General features: G+C 46.7%; 1 pseudogene; it reads right to left on the minus strand.

Annotated features, from left to right (window-relative positions):
* LOC131188035 (uncharacterized protein K02A2.6-like) overlaps positions 1 to 15,245 on the minus strand; it is a 28,789-nt pseudogene extending 13,544 nt beyond the window's left edge.
* Between the last annotated feature and the right edge of the window lie 2,700 nt (positions 15,246 to 17,945).

Here is a 17,945-nt window from a genome sequence, read left to right on the forward strand (position 1 = left end):
GGAGGGCTCAGAGGCTAATCTTTGCTGTCATTTTTGTAGTGCATCTTGTTTTGTTGTGTCTGAATAAATCTTGAGGCTGCTGCAGTTGTTCTGCCTTTGTTTGGTGAGTGCAAGGAAGTCACCCACAAGCATCCTTAATAGGGATATTATGATGTTTAGCATTATCAGGTTGGAGTTATTGATCCTGAATATTGCTAAGTGACCCATGAGCGTCATCAAATTGAACTGTAACTGAGTCAATGTAATGTGACATATTTATGGCCACGGGATGTAAACAGCCTATTGATTTAATTTGGGGGGACAAACTATTTGTGGCAAATGCACTTTGTGAATACAATACACCAGCTATAATTTGGATTAGAATTAAATTGATTACCACAGGCATTCAAGAATAGTTTTCATCCTCAAATCCCTATTCTGTATGGGAATCTCCTCAGGACTGTGTGAATTGAAACAAGCTATAGTTTATTCAGCCCACAACGAAACCTTGGTTTACCACAATACAGGTAGTCCTTGACATACGACCACAATTGAGCCCAAAATTTCTGTTGCTAAGCGAGGCAGTTGTTAAGTGAGTTTTGCCCCATTTTATGACCTTTTTGCTGCAGTTGTTAAATGAATCACTGCAGTTAAGTGAATCATGTGATCATGAAGTGAATCTGGGTTCCCTGTTGACTTGCTTGCTAGAAGCCATCTGGGACGGTTACAAGACCCTGGGACACTGCAACTGTCAACATATGCTAGTTGCCAAGTGCCTAAATTCCAATTACTGGAGCATGGGGACGGTTGCAAGTTTGTAAATTGGTCATAAAGTCACCTTTTTCAGTATTGTTGTTAACGCCAAAAAGTCATTAAATGAAGTCAAGGTTATAAGTCAAGGACTATCTTTCTGTAAATGCAAATAAAAGTCACTCTGAAACAGTGGCAGGAACTCCCCCCTAAATTGTATTTAGTCTTCTCTCTTTTCACTTTCAGGAGAACAATTTGTCTTTTCTCTCAAGACAGATAACATCTTATGCAAAGAATATCTTTATTTGTTGCTTTTCGCCTAGTTTAGCTTCTCATTTTAGACTTACATTTTAGTTCTCAATATACGACTGTTTGTTTAAAGACGATTTAAAGTTACAAAGGCATTGAAAAAACTGACACGACCGATTCTTGAACTTACGACCATTGCAATGTCCCCGCAATCACATGATCAAAATTTGGTTGCTTGGCAACTAGACGTGTACAGTATTTACAATGGTGGCTGCCTCCCAGGCTCACATGATTTGCCATTTGCAGCCTTCTCGGGAGCTTCTAACAAACAAAATCAATGGGGAAAGCTGGACTGATTTAATAACCACATGATTCGCCTAACAACTGAGATGATTCATTTGACGTCCAAGGAGATATATATACATTGCTCCTAGAAGCACAAAGCTGAAGCCTGAAGATGACGAATGAGACTTCGTCGAAACATCACCAAGACACTTCCAATTTTACGCGGGAGAAAACTCGAATAACCAAAGACCTACATATGTGTGTGTGTGTGTGTGTGTGTGTGTTTTTGTAGGTTTTCATGGGTATATGTATGCAGGTTTTGGTATGTTCGAGTCTTTTCCCGTGTAAGATTGGAAGTATTTAGGCAACGTTTCGATGAGATCTCACTCATCATCTTCAGGCTTTGGCTTTGTTCATATGTGAGCAAAGTGTGGATTTTAACTGCTGTTTCTCTATAAATACTAGTGGGAGGGTGTTTTTTGAATTGCAGGCCTAGCTGTTGCAAGCTGATTGGTTGGAACCAATTTGAAGGAACCAAATTAATATAGGAGTTGCCACCTATATGCTGATGATACTCAGCTGTATATCTCCACCCCGAACCACCCCAACGAAGCCGTCGAAGTAATGTCCCGGTGCCTCGAGGCCGTACGGGTCTGGATGGGGAAGAACAGACTTCGATTCAACCCATCCAAGACTGAGTGGCTGTGGATGCCAGCATCCCGGAACAGTCAGCTAGCTCCATCGCTGACTGGGGGGGGGGTGAGTCGTTGGCCCCCAGGGAGACGGTTCACAACTTAGGCGTTCTCCTGGATGTACAGCTGTTGCTGGAAGAGCATTTGATGGCCGTCGCCAGGGGAACTTTTAATCAGGTGCGCCTGATACGCCAGTTGCATCCCTTCCTGGACCGGGATTCGTTATGCACGGTCACTCATGCCCTCGTCACTTCCCGCCTGGACTACTGCAATGCTCTCTACATGGGGCTCCCTTTGAAGAGCACCAGGAGGCTTCAACTGGTCCAGAATGCGGCTGCGCGGGGGATAGAGGGAGCATCTCGTAACTCCCATATAACACCTCTCCTGCGCAAGCTGCACTGGTTACCAGTGGTCTTCCAGGTGCAATTCAAGGTGTTGGTTCTCACCTTTAAAGCACTCCATGGCTTGGGACCGGGTTACTTATGGGACTGCCTACTGCCACCAATAGCCTCCCATCGACCTGTGCGCTCCCATAGGGAGGGCCTCCTCAGGGTGCCGTCAGCCAAACAATGCCGACTGGCGGCTCCCAGGGGGAGGGCCTTCTCTGTGGGGGCTCCTGCCATGTGGAATGAGTTACCTCTGGGGCTACGCCAACTCCCTGACCTCCGGACCTTTAAGCGCGAGCTTAAGGCTTTCTTGTTCCATCGTGCAGGGTTGGCCTAATTGCAATTTTAACATGGGTGGTTTTTATTAGGGTTTATTTTATATTTTATTAGTTTTTAAAATTATTGGGCCAATTTTGAATTAGATTTTTAATAATGTTCTTAACGTTTGTTTCTGTGCGATTTTATCTTGGCTGTAAACCGCCCTGAGTCTTCGGAGAAGGGCGGTATAGAAATGTGATAAATAAATAAATAAATAAATAAATCTCCAAAACTGGACACTATCACAAGAGAATTATTATGGAAGCCATAGAAATAGAGAAACACCCCAATAACATGAATAAACGTGACAATACCTCTCGCTTACCAGACATCTGGAAACTAGCACTAGTCAAGAAACAAATCCCAGCTACAAAAATTGACACCAACACACAACAGGACCTCGAACTCAGAACCAGACCAGAGCCCAAAATACTACTTCCCACACAAACATCCACACATGACAAGACCTTGAACTCGGAACCAGACCAGGCCCCAAAATGCTACTCCTCACACAAACATCAACACATAATAGAACCTCGAACTCGGAACCAGACCAGGGCTCAAAATGCTACTTCCCACACAAACATCAACCCCATTAACCAATTAGCAACACAACCAATCAATCAGCTTGCAACAGCTAGGCCAGCAATTCAAAAAACTCCATTAACCAATCAATATGTAGCAACACAGCCAACCAATCAGCTTGCAACAGCTAGGCCTGCAATTCAAAAAACACCCCCCCCACCAGTATTTATAGAGAAACAGCAGTTAAAATCCACACTTTGCTCACATAAGAACAAAGCCAAAGCCTGAAGATGATGAATGAGATCTCATCGAAACATTGCCTAAATACTTCCAATCTTACACGGGAAAAGACCCAAACAATATATATATAATTGGGCACTAATCACTAAAAGATCACATTGCTTAGGTGATAGAAGTTCCAGTCGCTCAATTATGAGGGTAAGAACTACCTAAAAGGTAAAGGTAAAGGTTCCCCTCACACATATATGCTAGTCATTCCTGACTCTAGGGGGCGGTGCTCATCTCCGTTTCAAAGCCAAAGAGCCAGCGCTGTCCGAAGATGTCTCCATGGTCATGTGGCCGGCATGACTAAACGCCAAAGGCGCACGGAATGCTGTTACCTTCCCACCAATTTTTCTACTGGCATTTTTTATGCGCTTTCGAACTGCTAGGTTGGCAGAAGCTGGGACAAGTAACGGGAACTCACCCAGTTACGCGGCACTAGGGATTCGAACTGCTGAACTGCCAACCTTTCGATCGACAAGCTCAGCGTCCTAGCCACTGAGCCACCACGTCCCTAAGAACAGTTGCCTTAAAAGTGCTAAAGGAGTCTAATGGATGATGGATACAGTAAGGTTGAGGAAAGTTGATTTTCTGCACTGGCAGTTTCAATTTCCATGCAAGATACCCGAGTTGAAATTTGGAATGTTTTGCATGCAAACCAGGTGCCCTTAACAACATGTTAGCACTGCTTGCCTCGCTTTTTATCTAGTCCTGATTTGCCTCAATTTGATTTGTTTGTCAGCTTTGTCTCCGGAAGTTGTGGGTGCTCCACCACTGGAGGTTTTTAAGAAGAAACTGGACAGCCATTTGTCTGGAATGATATAGGATCTTATACCACGGACAGGGGATTGGAATAGAAGAGGGGTGTCACACTCAAGGCCCACAAGCCACATCCGGCCCACAGGGTGCTGAGATCTGGCCCATGGGGCTGCCCTGGAAACAGCAAAAGACTGGCCCGTGGGGCCTCTGCCAGTGAAAACAGAGCTCAGGAGTGCTGCTGAGCTCTGTTTCCGCTGGCAGAGGGTTGCAGGAGGCAGTCACAGCTTAAAACAGAGCTCAGGAGCCTGTTTTCGCTGGCAGAGCACTCAGGCCACCACAGGTGTTCCCGGCACAAGTGATATCGAGCTGGCCATGGCTACCCTGGCCACGCCCCCTGCCCTTTGGCGCCTGAGGTCCTCCATTCCATGAAACCCTGGCATGGGTGAGCTGTACCACCACGCCAAGATAGCCATGGCCCCAGCGGGCTAGATGGAACACAAACGGAAAAAAACATTGATTCTTTTATCCAAAGAAGAGAATATATCTAATGGTGGCGCAGTGATTAGAATGCAGTACTACAAGCTACTATTGCTGCCTGCTGGCTGCCTTTAATTTGGCAGTTTGAATCTCACCAGGCTCAAGTTTGACTCATCCTTCCGTCCTTCTGAGGTGGGTAAAATGAGGACCCAGATTGTTGGGGGCAATAGGCTGACTCTGTAAACTGCTTAGAGAGAGCTGTAAAGCACTGTGAAGCGGTATATAGGTCTAAGTCAGGGGTGTCCAAACTTGGTGTTGTGTCTTGCCCGCCCTCAGAGCAGCCGGGGCCTTCTTACCTGCTCCCCAACACTGAGGAATGTATGCCTTCCGGCCCAAGTCCTGGCTCCATGCCCCCACAAACTGCAGAAGAAGGAGCATCTCCCTGCCCCAGCCCTGACTCCATGCCCAGGCAAGACAGCTAGACCCCTCCCCCTCATCCACAGCAGGTGAGCCTGAGGAGGGTTTACTCCCAAGAACAGCTGATTGGAGTGACCCTCGCATCAGAAGATTGGAGAGGCGGAGGCAACAGAGGGAAGGGAGGGGCAGGCCTTAATGAGTGCTGAGTCATGGAGCCACACCCCATGGCCTATATAAAGGATCTACTTTCTGGCAGTCTCTGAGTCAGGCAAAAGTCAAACTTATCTTGCTGAAGTCACTTACTGGTCTCCTGCCTGCTCTGAGGACTTTGCTAGGACTTTGGGCAGAGCTGCAGAGGCAAGCCTGATTCGGATTTCCCGGACCCAGCCGTCAGCGGAGGAGTGGGACACGACACTTGGCAACTTTAAGACTTGTGGACTTCAACTCCCAGAATTCCTCAGCCAGCTTTGCTGGCTGAGGGATTCTGGGAGTTGAAGTCCACAAGTCTTAAAGTTGCCAAGTTTGGACACTCCTGGTCTAAGTACTATTGCTATTATTATTCTGAAACTACTTCTGGATTTTGTGTTTGCAATAGAAAAAGAAATGAATATATATACAAAAGAAAAAAACACTGTCTAGTTTAACTGGGCAGCTGAAGAGCTGAACAAGCGTGACCGGTAACTAAGAAACCGTGGGCCTGAAACATAAAGGACCCAGTTGCCCTTGACCTGCTGAAACATCTTCAGTGCAGGCTGAGGCTTGCCTCCATTATCCCAGGTAGAAGGAAAAGGCAACAGAGGAAGAAGAGAAGGATCAGACATGCCAGGTCCTGGCAAGGAGGGCAGTTCTGCCTGCAAAATCCTTTGGAGGCCAATTATTTTTACTACTAGGTAAAGGTAAAGGTTCCCCTCGCACATATGTTCTAGTCGTTCCTGACTCTAGGGGGTGGTGCTCATCTCCGTTTCAAAGCTGAAGAGCCAGCGCTGTCCGAAGACGTCTCTGTGGTCAAGTGGCCAGCATGACTAAACGCCAAAGGCGTGTGGAACGCTGTTACTTTCCCACCAAAGGTGGTCCCTATTTTTCTACTTGCATTTTTTAATGTGCTTTCAAACTGCTAGGTTGGGAGAAGCTGGGAGCTCACCCCGCTATGTGGCACTAGGGATTTGAACCCCTGAATTGCCGACCTTTCGATCGACAAGCTCAGCGTCCTAGCCACTGAGCTGCTACCAAGCTCAAAATCCTGAAAACACCATGAACCAACTGATCAACATTCTTCTGACTGATCGATATATTATACAGGTAGTCCTTGACTTACAATCACAATTGAGCCCAAAATTTCTGCTGCTAAGCAAGACCATTGTTGAGTAAATTTTGCCTCATTTTATGACCTTTTTTGCCACAGTTATTAAGTGAATCACTGCAATTGGTGGCAGAGCAATTGTTAGGTTAGTAACAAGGTTGTTAAATGAATCTGGTTTCCCCTTTGACTTTGCTTGTCAGAAGGTCACAGAAGGTGATCAATGGATCCTGGGACACTGCAACCATCATAATTACTGTACGTGCCAGATGCCAAGCATCTGAATTTTGATTTTGTGTCCATGGGGATGTTGCAATGGTCATAACTGTGAAAAACGATTATGTCACTTTTTCAGTGTTATTTTAATTCAAACACTCACTAAACAAATGGTTACAAGTTAAAGACTACCTGTACAAAGGTAGTATTGGAAAGAACTTTAGAGGTTCAACCCGCTGCCCAGAATAATACTTTTGTTCATGTCAAGTTTGACTCCTTGCATGCCTATATCCATACAATTATCTTAGCAAAAGTATAAAAGTGGTTTGCCCTTCCTTTCTTCCAGGGAGGTTTTTTTTCCCCCCTTCAATTTCCTAGTCTGGCCAGCAGCCTTAAGATTTCTTCATGGTCTCCTATCCAAGTTCTGCTTACATTTTTCAAACTCTGTCTAACTCAAATATATGCTGTCATCTGGCTGGGCAATTGATAGAGAAACATGAGAAGTCAAAAGACAGCTCTGAAGATTGACGATGAATATGAAATAGAAAATTGTTTACATGCAAAACAGGTGCTTCACCAATAAATGATGTAGCTTTCCTCGCTCTTGTTTATGGGCTACAATTCAGGCTTTGGTGAACCTCTCTGATGGCCCACATTTGCTGAGAGTTTATCTTTATCCTATCTTTGTGGAATAACAATATACTACATGAACTCTCCTTGCTGTTTTGGGTCCTTCTGTATTGTCCTTTTTGACTCAGGTAGAAAATTTTGGGAGTGCTAATCGGGTGATGAATAGCCCACAGCATGCATTTCCTGCCCCCTCTCCTAAAATATGGGTGTCCTTCCTCCACAGATTTAATGGATGATATGCCAAACCTGGCCACATCAGCTCACCTGCCTCCAAAAAAGCAAGGGTGCAATGAAGTTTATACCCAATGGCTGTATGATGTCTTAATTGGGCTGGGAGGATGTTTTGCAATTGCAATGCATAAAGAATCCATCTGAGATTGTATGAGAGATAAATTGGAGACAAGATAAGGCCAGCAGTGGATGCTTCATGAGCAATTTACTATACATCTGAATAGGATAGCCTGGCAATGCCAAGAAGAAAGCTTGGCTTTGCCAGGCTATCCAGATTCAGATGTACAATGAATTCCAGGTGAAGAAATGTATAATTTGGCTCATAAAACAAGACCGATCATGGAATGTCATTTGCCTTACAGCATATTATCTTATTTATTTTGTATATTTATCTGCTTCCCTCATACTCAAATGTGAGTAGATTAATAGGTACTTACTGAGCTGTGGTGGCGCATTGGTTAGAATGCTGACTGCCAGCAGTTTGGCAGTTCGATTCTCACCACCTCAAGGTTGACTCAGCCTTCCATCCTTCCGAGGTTGGCAAAATGAGGACCCAGATTGTTGGGGGAAATAGGCTGACTCTTTAAATCGCTTAGAGAGGGCTGTAAAGCACTGTGAAATGGTATATAAGTCGAAGTGCTATGTCTTGCTACCACTTCAGTGGGATGGTAACAGCATCTGTATGTCTTTGGCATATAGCCATACTGGCCACATGACCACAGAAATTGTTTTCAGACAATGCTGGCTCCCTCAGCTAAGAATTGGAGATGAGCACTGTGCCCTCAACCTTTCCCTTTATTGTAATCATCTTTGATTGATTGATTGATTGATCTTCTCAAATTGAGCACCCAGACAACCTATTATATCAATCCCAACAGGGGTGTCTGCAGGGGAGGGATGAGGAAAATCAAAATGGTGTCCACAATATGTGAAAAAAGAGGAGGAGCCCCAACTTATTTTTTGGGAATTGTTCCTCCATTGATATCCCCATATCCAAGGGTTTTCTGTTACCCAGTTTGGCAAGGATGAATCCTAGTTTTCTCCAAATCTCCAGATAGTTCAGCTAGCCATCATGGCCACCATTTCTCTCCTCTCCCCCAGCTTTCTTACCTCCATGCTCAGAAAGGACATGGTGGTTCGGCTGCGCCGCATGATGACAAAATGTCCAGACACAATTATGGTTTTCTTTCCTAAAAAAAAAGAGAGAGAGAGAGAGAGAGATGGAAACAGTCTCAATCATGCCAGTTTGAAGGTTTCTCAAACATGGTACTACTCTTTATTTTATCTGTTTTAGTTTTATGGTAGATTTATGTCCTGTTTTCCTCCAAGAGGCAGCATTCTTTATTCCAGTTTTTCCTCACTATAATTCACCACCCAGAGCCCCTCTGTGAGGGAGATGGGTGTTTAAAAAGTTAGACAGAAGATAGATGATAGATAGATAGATAGATAGATAGATAGATAGATAGATAGATAGATAGATAGATAGATAGATAGATAGAATACAGGTAGTCTTCAATTCGGGTTAAAACAGAAAATAAGTAGCCAAAATATATCTTGGCTACAAGATCGCCTCTACAAGAGAAGATTTGATATCTGGGGTTTCTTTCTTTTTTCTTTTTATTACAAGTTGTTAATGATTTTTTAGTTTTCCCCCCTACACACATACATAATTTATGAACAGAGTATTGACCATATCATATCTTATACAATTCAATATATTCAAATATATTTTACTTAGTTACAGATTTTGCCAAAATATTCTTTTTTCATAGTTTTTATTCATGTCCTAATATTTCCTTGCTCATTTTATTAAGTCACATCTTCTTTCGCCCTCAAGTTCTAATTTCTCCATTTTTATTCATATTTATTCGCTTTCATTCTTTTTTTTAACTATTTCAATTTTTATCCTAATATATTCAAATATATTCGGGATTGCCTTTCTTCCATTTCATCTTTCCCTTTTCACAGCAATCCCTTCTTCTCCTCTCACTCCTTTCCCTCCCTCCTTTCTGTTAAGTTCGGGCAATGAAGAGGCAGGAGACGATACAAGTGACAACAGCTCTTTGGTTTATTGTGATCCCAGCAAAAGCCAACAGGGAAAAACCCCTCTTTAAATAGTATTTTGGCTGAGGCATCAGCCAATCAGCAACATGCATTTTCCCGCCCAAATTTCCCTCCTAAAATTCAAATACATTACACTCCTCCCCTCCCAGAACACATTGTACCATATTTACATAGTTTTTTGCATAACATTTGCATGTTATTTTTCCACGTAGTCACGCAGGTAGACAGGGCGTCTCCTAACTCTTTCTGACCTGCACAATTCATTCCCTGGGAGTGAGTCGAGCTGGTCGGAGGGATTGTTTGTTCCTCCCAGCTCCTCCTCTGGGCCATCCGGCCCTGGATTATTGGCAGAGTCGTCCCTGCTGTCCTCTGGAGGAGCTGGTTGGCGTCGCTGGACTTCTTCAGACTCAGCTAAGTCCTCCGATTGCCTAGGGGTTGAGTTAGCTGTTGGTTCAAATATTGGGTAGTCAGGGTCTGGCTGTTTGGTTTCTGGATTTTTTTGTATTCTTTTTCGTAATTGATCTATGTGGCATCTCCACACTCGGCCATCCCCCATGTCCACTATGTATGACTTTGGGCCCGTCACTCCTACAATTGTTCCTTTAGCCACGCTGGGCCCTCACTATAGTTATGTGCCCATACCGGGTCACCTGTTGTCATTGTTCTGGTTCTTCCCTTTGTGCTTTGGTATCCATCAGGGGAGTATGTTGGGTTTAACCGATCTAGGGGGCACTGGAGTCTTCTACCTATTAATAACTCCGATGGGCTGCGGCCGGTGGTCACACAGGGAGTTCTATGTTGGACTGCCAGGAAGGTATCAATTTTGGATTGCCAATCTCCTGGGCTAATTCTAGATAGCGCTTCCTTGGCACTGCGTATGAAACATTCTGCAAGTCTGTTCGTCGCCGGGTGGAAAGGCGCCGAGAGGACATGTCGGATGCCCTCTTCTGCCAAGTACCCCTCAAACTGGGTGGCCGTGAATTGTGGGCCATTATCGGACACTAGAGTGTCGGGCAACCCGTGTGTCACAAATAGATGTCTCAATACTGTGATTACAGCTTCCGCTGTTGTGGTTTTCATGAGTAAAATTTCTAACCACTTCGAGTAGGCATCTACCACAATTAAGAAGGTCTGCCCATGGAACGGCCCGGCAAAATCTATATGGATCCTGGACCAAGGACCCTGGGGTTTCTCCCAATCCCTTATGGGGGCTGTTGGGGGTAGTGGCCTTGATTCTTGACATGCTTGGCATTTCCCTACCCGGTCGCTAATGTCTTTATCCATTTGTGGCCACCACACGTAACTTCTCGCTAGGCTTTTCATCCTTACAATCCCCGGGTGGCCCACATGCAATAGTTCCAACACATGCCCTCGTAATTTCTCCGGAATAACCACTCTATCCCCCCATAACAGACAACCCCCTTGTACTGACAGTTCTGAACGCTTTTTTGTAAATTCTTTGAAACGATCCCCCAGTGCAGTGGGCCATCCCCTCTGCACCCAACCGATCACAGTTCTTACAGCAATGTCTTTGTAAGATGCCCTAGTCACTTCCGTAGATGTGACTGGGCCAGAGTCCAAAAAGTCAATTAACAAGATGGGCATCCCTGGGGTCGGGTCTTCAATAGTCTCTGGCAACGGGCATCTACTTAAAGCATCCGCATGTCCCAAGTCCTTGCCCAGTCGGTGAGACAGTTTGTATGAATATGCTGCCAGGAAAATAGTCCAACGGGTCAGCCTGGGTGATAATGCAACTGGTGTTGGACGGTCCCCCGCCAAGAGTCCCAATAAAGGTCTGTGGTCTGTGACTATTTCAAATTGCCGCCCAAACAGGTACTCGTGGAATTTTTTAACCCCAGAAACTATAGCCAGGGCTTCCCGGTCTAGTTGGCTATAGTTCCTTTCCACTGCAGACATCGTGCGGGAAAAATATGCGATAGGGGCTTCTGAACTGTTCGGTAACCTGTGGCTGAGGACAGCCCCTACCCCGTAGGGTGATGCATCACAAACTAGTACTAGTGGCAACGTCCCATTGTACTGAATTAGAAGGCTATCGCTGGACAAGAGATTCTTAACGCCTTCAAATGCCTTAGCCTCAACCCTGCCCCAAGTCCAAACAGATTTTTTCGCTAGCAGTTTATGTAGCGGTTCGGCTATCATTGCCTTATTTTTTAAAAATACCGCATAGAAGTTTACAAGCCCCAAAAATGCTTGTAATTCTGTTTTGTTTTTTGGGGTTGGAGCCTTTCTAATGGCTCGCACTTTGCTCTCAGTTGGGTGGATGCCTTCCTTATCTATCTGGTAACCCAAGAATTCTACAGATTCAACTCCTATCTGGCATTTGTTGAGTTTAACCTTAAGCCCCGCAGACCTGAAAATGCCCAAAACCTTCCGCAATTTGACCCCTAATTCTTCCAAGTTTTCTGCTGATACCAGTACATCGTCGAAATATGGAACTACTCCTGGTAGACCCTGTAGGAGTCGTTCCATTAGGTTTTGGAATAACCCAGGGGCTACACTAACTCCGAACTGAAGTCGAGTGCATTTAAAAGCGCCCCGATGTGTGACAATCATCTGCACTCGCCGCTTCGTCAACTGGTAATTGTTGGTAGGCTTGAGCCAGATCGAGTTTGGCAAAACCTGTCCCTGTCCTAACGAGTGCATCCAATCTTCTGATGCGAGGGTCACTCCAATCAGCTGTTGTTGGAAGTAAACTTTCCTCAGGCTCAAATGCTGTGGAGGAGGGGGAGGGGTCTAGCTGCTCCATTTGCCTGGGCATGGAGCCAGGGCTGGGGCCGGGGGGATGCTCCCTCCTCTGCAGCCTACTTGGGCATGGAGCCAGGGCTGGGACCGGGAGGTGCCCCCTCCTCTGCAGCTTGTCTGGGCATGGAGCCAGAACTGGGGCCGGGAGACATACATTCCTCCGTGTTCGGGAGCAGATAAGCAGACCCCAGCTGCGGTGAGAGCGGACAAGACACAACAGGGCTGTTGCGGGTAGTGGCCTTGATTCTTGACATGCTTGGCATTTCCCTACCTGGTCGCTAATGTCTTTATCCATTTGTGGCCACCACACGTAACTTCTCGCTAGGCTTTTCATCCTTACAATCCCCGGGTGGCCCACATGCAATAGTTCCAACACATGCCCTCGTAATTTCTCCGGAATAACCACTCTATCCCCCCATAACAGACAACCCCCTTGTACCGACAATTCCGAACGCTTTTTTGTAAATTCTTTGAAACGATCCCCCGGTGCAGTGGGCCATCCCTTCTGCACCCAACCGATCACAGTTCTTACGACAATGTCTTTGTAAGATGCCCTAGTCACTTCCGTAGATGTGACTGGGCCAGAGTCCAAAGAGTCAATTAACAAGACGGGCATCCCTGGGGTCGGGTCTTCAATAGTCTCTGGCAACAGGCATCTACTTAAAGCATCCGCATGTCCCAAATCCTTGCCCGGTCGGTGAGACAGTTTGTATGAATATGCTGCCAGGAAAATAGTCCAACGGGTCAGCCTGGGTGATAATGCAACCGGTGTTGGACGGTCCCCCGCCAAGAGGGTCTGGATGGGGAGAAACAGACTCAAGCTCAATCCCTCCAAGACGGAGTGGCTGTGGATGCCGGCACCCCGGTACAGTCAGCTGCATCTGCAGCTGACTGTTGGGGGCGAGTTAGTAGCCCCAGAGGGGGTGGTTCGCAACTTGGGTGTCCTCCTGGATGGACGGCTGTCTTTTGATGAACATCTGGTGGCCGTCTCCAGGAGGGCCTTTTACCAAGTTCGCTTGGTCCGCCAGTTGCGTCCCTTCCTTGACCGGGATGCCTTATGCACAGTCACTCACGCTCTGGTTACGTCTAGGTTGGATTACTGCAATGCTCTCTACATGGGGCTGCCCTTGAGGTGCACCCAGAGGCTACAGTTAGTCCAGAATGAGACTGCGCAAGTAGTAACGGGAGCCGTTCGTGGCTCCCATGTAACACCACTGCTCCGTAGTCTACACTGGCTTCCTGTGGTTTTTCGGGTGCGCTTCAAGATTTTGGTTACCACCTTTAAAGCGCTCCATGGCTTAGGACCCGGGTACTTACGAGATCGCCTGCTGTTACCCTTTGCCTCCCACTGACCCGTACGCTCTCACAGAGAGGGTCTCCTCAGGGTGCCGTCCGCCAAACAGTGTCGGCTGGCGGCCCCCAGGAGTAGGGCCTTCTTTGTGGGGGCGGCGACGCTCTGGAACGAACTTCCTCCTGGCCTACGTCAAGTGCCTGATCTTCGGACCTTCCATCATGAGCTTAAAACACATTTATTCCTTCAAGCGGGACTGGCATAAATAGTGTGGAATTTTAATTTTGGGGTTTTGTTAATATTTTAAAATTTAAAATTTTAATTTTAATTATCAGCCTTTATAATTCTGCTTTGTTTTAACTGTGGTTTTAATTGTATATATTTTGTGTTTTTACTTTTGGCTGTGCACCGCCCTGAATCCTTCGGGAGAAGGGCGGTATAAAAATTTAATAAATAAATAAATAAATAAATAAATAAATAAATAAATAAATAAATAGTCCCAATAAAGGTCTGTGGTCTGTGACTATTTCAAATTGCCGCCCAAACAGGTACTCGTAGAATTTTTTAACCCCAGAAACTATAGCCAGGGCTTCCCGGTCTAGTTGGCTATAGTTCCTTTCCGCTGCGGACATCGTGCGGGAAAAATATGCGATAGGGGCTTCTGAACCGTTCGGTAACCTGTGGCTGAGGACAGCCCCTACCCCGTAGGGTGATGCATCACAAACTAGTACTAGTGGCAACGTCCCATTGTACTGAATTAGAAGGCTATCGCTGGACAAGAGATTCTTAACGCCTTCAAATGCCTTAGCCTCAACCCTGCCCCAAGTCCAAACAGATTTTTTCGCTAGCAGTTTATGTAGCGGTTCGGCTACCATTGCCTTATTTTTTAAAAATACCGCATAGAAGTTTACAAGCCCCAAAAATGCTTGTAATTCTGTTTTGTTTTTTGGGGTTGGAGCCTTTCTAATGGCTCACACTTTGCTCTCAGTTGGGTGGATGCCTTCCTTATCTATCCGGTAACCCAAGAATTCTACAGATTCAACTCCTATCTGGCATTTGTTGAGTTTAACCTTAAGCCCCGCAGACCTGAAAATGCCCAAAACCTTCCGCAATTTGACCCCTAATTCTTCCAAGTTTTCTGCTGATACCAGTACATCGTCGAAATATGGAACTACTCCCGGTAGACCTTGTAGGAGTCGTTCCATTAGGTTTTGGAATAACCCGGGGGCTACACTAACTCCGAACTGAAGTCGAGTGCATTTAAAAGCGCCCCGATGTGTGACAATCATCTGCGCTTCGGCCGTTTCGTCGTCAACTGGTAATTGTTGGTAGGCTTGAGCCAGATCGAGTTTGGCAAAAACCTGTCCCTGTCCTAACGAGTGCAACAAATGTTGCACTACGGGAACGGGGTAAGCACTCTTTTGCAATGCTTTGTTAAGCGTTGCCTTATAGTCAGCGCAAATATGGACTGATCCGTCCGGTTTGACTGGGGTCACTATTGGTGTCTCCCATTTTGCATGGTCGACGGGGACTAGTATTCCCTGGCTTACTAATTTGTCTAGTTCCCTGTCAATCTTGGGTTTGAGGGCGAATGGGACCCTCCTAGCTTTTAATCTAATGGGAGCCACCTGGGGGTCCAAATTGAATGAAATGGGGGTCCCCACATACTTGCCCAGGCAGTCTTGGAAAACGTCCTCGAATTCTCTCAACAATTCGTCCTTCAGGTTGACTCCGCTTCTGTGAACCCCAGTTACTTCCATGCCCAAGGCTCTGAACCAGTCCAGACCTAGCAAACTGGGCAGGTTTCCATCTACGATGGTGATCAGCAGGGTTTTCTTGAATTGTCCATATTTCACTCTGACGGACATGACTCCTCGAACAGAGATTCAGTTCCCCTGGTAGTCTTGCACTCTCAGCTTTTGGGGTTGCAGCTGGCGTTTCGCGACGTCTGGCAGGTTCCTTGCGATTGTGTCCCAAGACATAATCGTGATTGATGAGCCGGTATCCACCTCCATTTTACACTGCACTCCTTCGATGTATGTCTTGGTGAATATTTTCTTTTCTAGCCGTGTCGATGCGTGGCCCACTCTCACAGTGGTCTGATTCAACTTCGCGCCTTTTTTGAACTGACCAATCCCTGGCTGCTTCACGGATCCGGCGCCCTGTTGATTGGCCGGTTTGAATTTTGGGCGGGAAGGTTGAGAGGCTCGGCAGGCCTGAGCTATGTGTCCTTTTTTTTCACACCGCCGACAAATTGCGTCTTTGAACCTGTAATTCTGTCATTGGTGTTGGCCTCCGCAACTCACGCACTTGTCCCGGTCATCTCTCTCCAGCCTCCCGGTGTGGAAAACCTCTTCCTCTTCTTCACCGTCCGATTCGGCCTGGATTTCTTCGCTGTGGACTGGCGTTGCTTTCGCCGTGGCATTTGGCATGTTCTGCTTTTGTAAGGTTTCCGCCGCTTTGGTGGACATCTCGTGTGCCCTGGCCTCATCCAGGGCTATCGCCAGGGTTAGGTTGCTTTTCGACAGCAGCCGCCTCTGTAGTCGGATGTCCCTGACCCCACAAATGAGTTGTTCTAATAAAGAGTCCTCCAAGTCTCTATACTCACAGTGGTTTGCGGCTTTCCTTAATGCGGCCATGTACACGCTTATCGATTCGCCCTCTCGCTGAACTCTTTGCCTCAACTCGAACCGTTGTACAAACTTCGATGGCACCGGCGCGTAGTGTGCTCGTAGCGTCGTCTGTAGCATTTGCCATGGCACCGACTGTACCGGCGTTGGTTCCGACAGCGATTTGGCGGTATCGAAGACTTCTGGCCCACAGTGGCTCAGGAAGTAAGCGCGCTTCCGATTATCCGATACTCCTTGCAGTTCGTTAGCTTCGAGGAAACACTCGAAACGAGCCATGTACGACCCCCATTTCTCCTTGGCTGGGTCGAATGGTGCTGGCGGCGTATAGCTAGACATCGCTATGTATCCGCCCTTGATACTGGCTGGGTTTGAAATTACGTTGCTCCTTCAGCTCTTTTCCTAGTCTCACTGCCTTCAATATCCCACCTTCGTCGCCAATGTTAAGTTCGGGCAATGAAGAGGCAGGAGACGATACAAGTGACAACAGCTCTTTGGTTTATTGTGATCCCAGCAAAAGCCAACAGGCAAAAACCCCTCTTTAAATAGTATTTTGGCTGAGGCATCAGCCAATCAGCAACGTGCATTTTCCCGCCCAAATTTCCCTCCTAAAATTCAAATACATTACACTTTCTTCCTACCTACTTTCTTCTCTCCTATCCTACTCCTTCTCTACTTCCCCTTCCTTTCTCCCCCTCCACCCTTCTTCCTCCCTATCTAACCTTCTCTCCTACTCTTATTTCCCCTATCTTACCTCCTCTCCTCTTCCCTTTCTTCTTTCTCTCTCCCTCCTTCTCTCTTTCCATGATATCTGGGGTTTCTTGATGTAACAGGGTTGTTAGCTCTCACACCCTCCTAATAATTGTGAGATTTCAGAGACAAATCTGACACCTCTTCCTTCCTTCCCTACAACGACAACCCTGTGAGGTAAATTGGGCTGAGAGAGAGTGACTGGCCAAGGTTACCCAGCTGGCTTTCATGCCTAAGGCAGCACTAGAACTCCCGGTCTCCTACTGTCTAACCTGGTGCCTTAACATGCTCTAATGCAGGAGTGTCAAACTCAAGGCCCGGGGGCCAGATCTGGCCCACTGGGTCCTTAGATCTGGCCTGCCTTGGAAACAGCAAAGGACCAGCCCATGGTGCCTCTGCCAGTGAAAACTGAGGGCTGGAGGGCTGCAGGCGGGTCCTCCAGAACTCCATTTTCGCTGGCAGAGTGTTGCAGGAGACCATTGCAGCTGAAAATGGAGGTTGCAAGGGCCATGGGTGGCCCCTGAGCTCCATTTTCACTGGCAGAAAGTTACAGGAGGTGGATGCAGCCAAAAATGGAGGTTGCGAGGGCTATGAGCGGCCCTCCTGAGCTCAGTTTTCACTGGCAGAGGGTTGCAGGCCGTCACAGCTGAAAACAGACCTGGGGAGCCCGTTTTTGCTGGCAGAGCACTCGAGCCAACACAAGTGGCCCGACAACACCACAATGACACCAGTGATGTCAAGCTAGCCATGCCCTCTTGTCCCCCTCCAAGGTCAAACACAACTCTGATGCGGCCGTCAATGAAATTGAGTTCGACACCCCTGTTCTAATGATCCAGACATCACTACTTTTCACTGCTTGCCAGCAACATCCAGAGCAGCCTGCTTGATTTTTTCCCCCCAGGAATTGTTCAATACTGACTGAGAGCAAACCAGCTAAAGCCTGCTGGCGCTCACCTG

This window comes from Ahaetulla prasina, chromosome 1 (assembly GCF_028640845.1).
Source record: "Ahaetulla prasina isolate Xishuangbanna chromosome 1, ASM2864084v1, whole genome shotgun sequence".
NCBI classification, from domain to species: domain Eukaryota; kingdom Metazoa; phylum Chordata; class Lepidosauria; order Squamata; family Colubridae; genus Ahaetulla; species Ahaetulla prasina.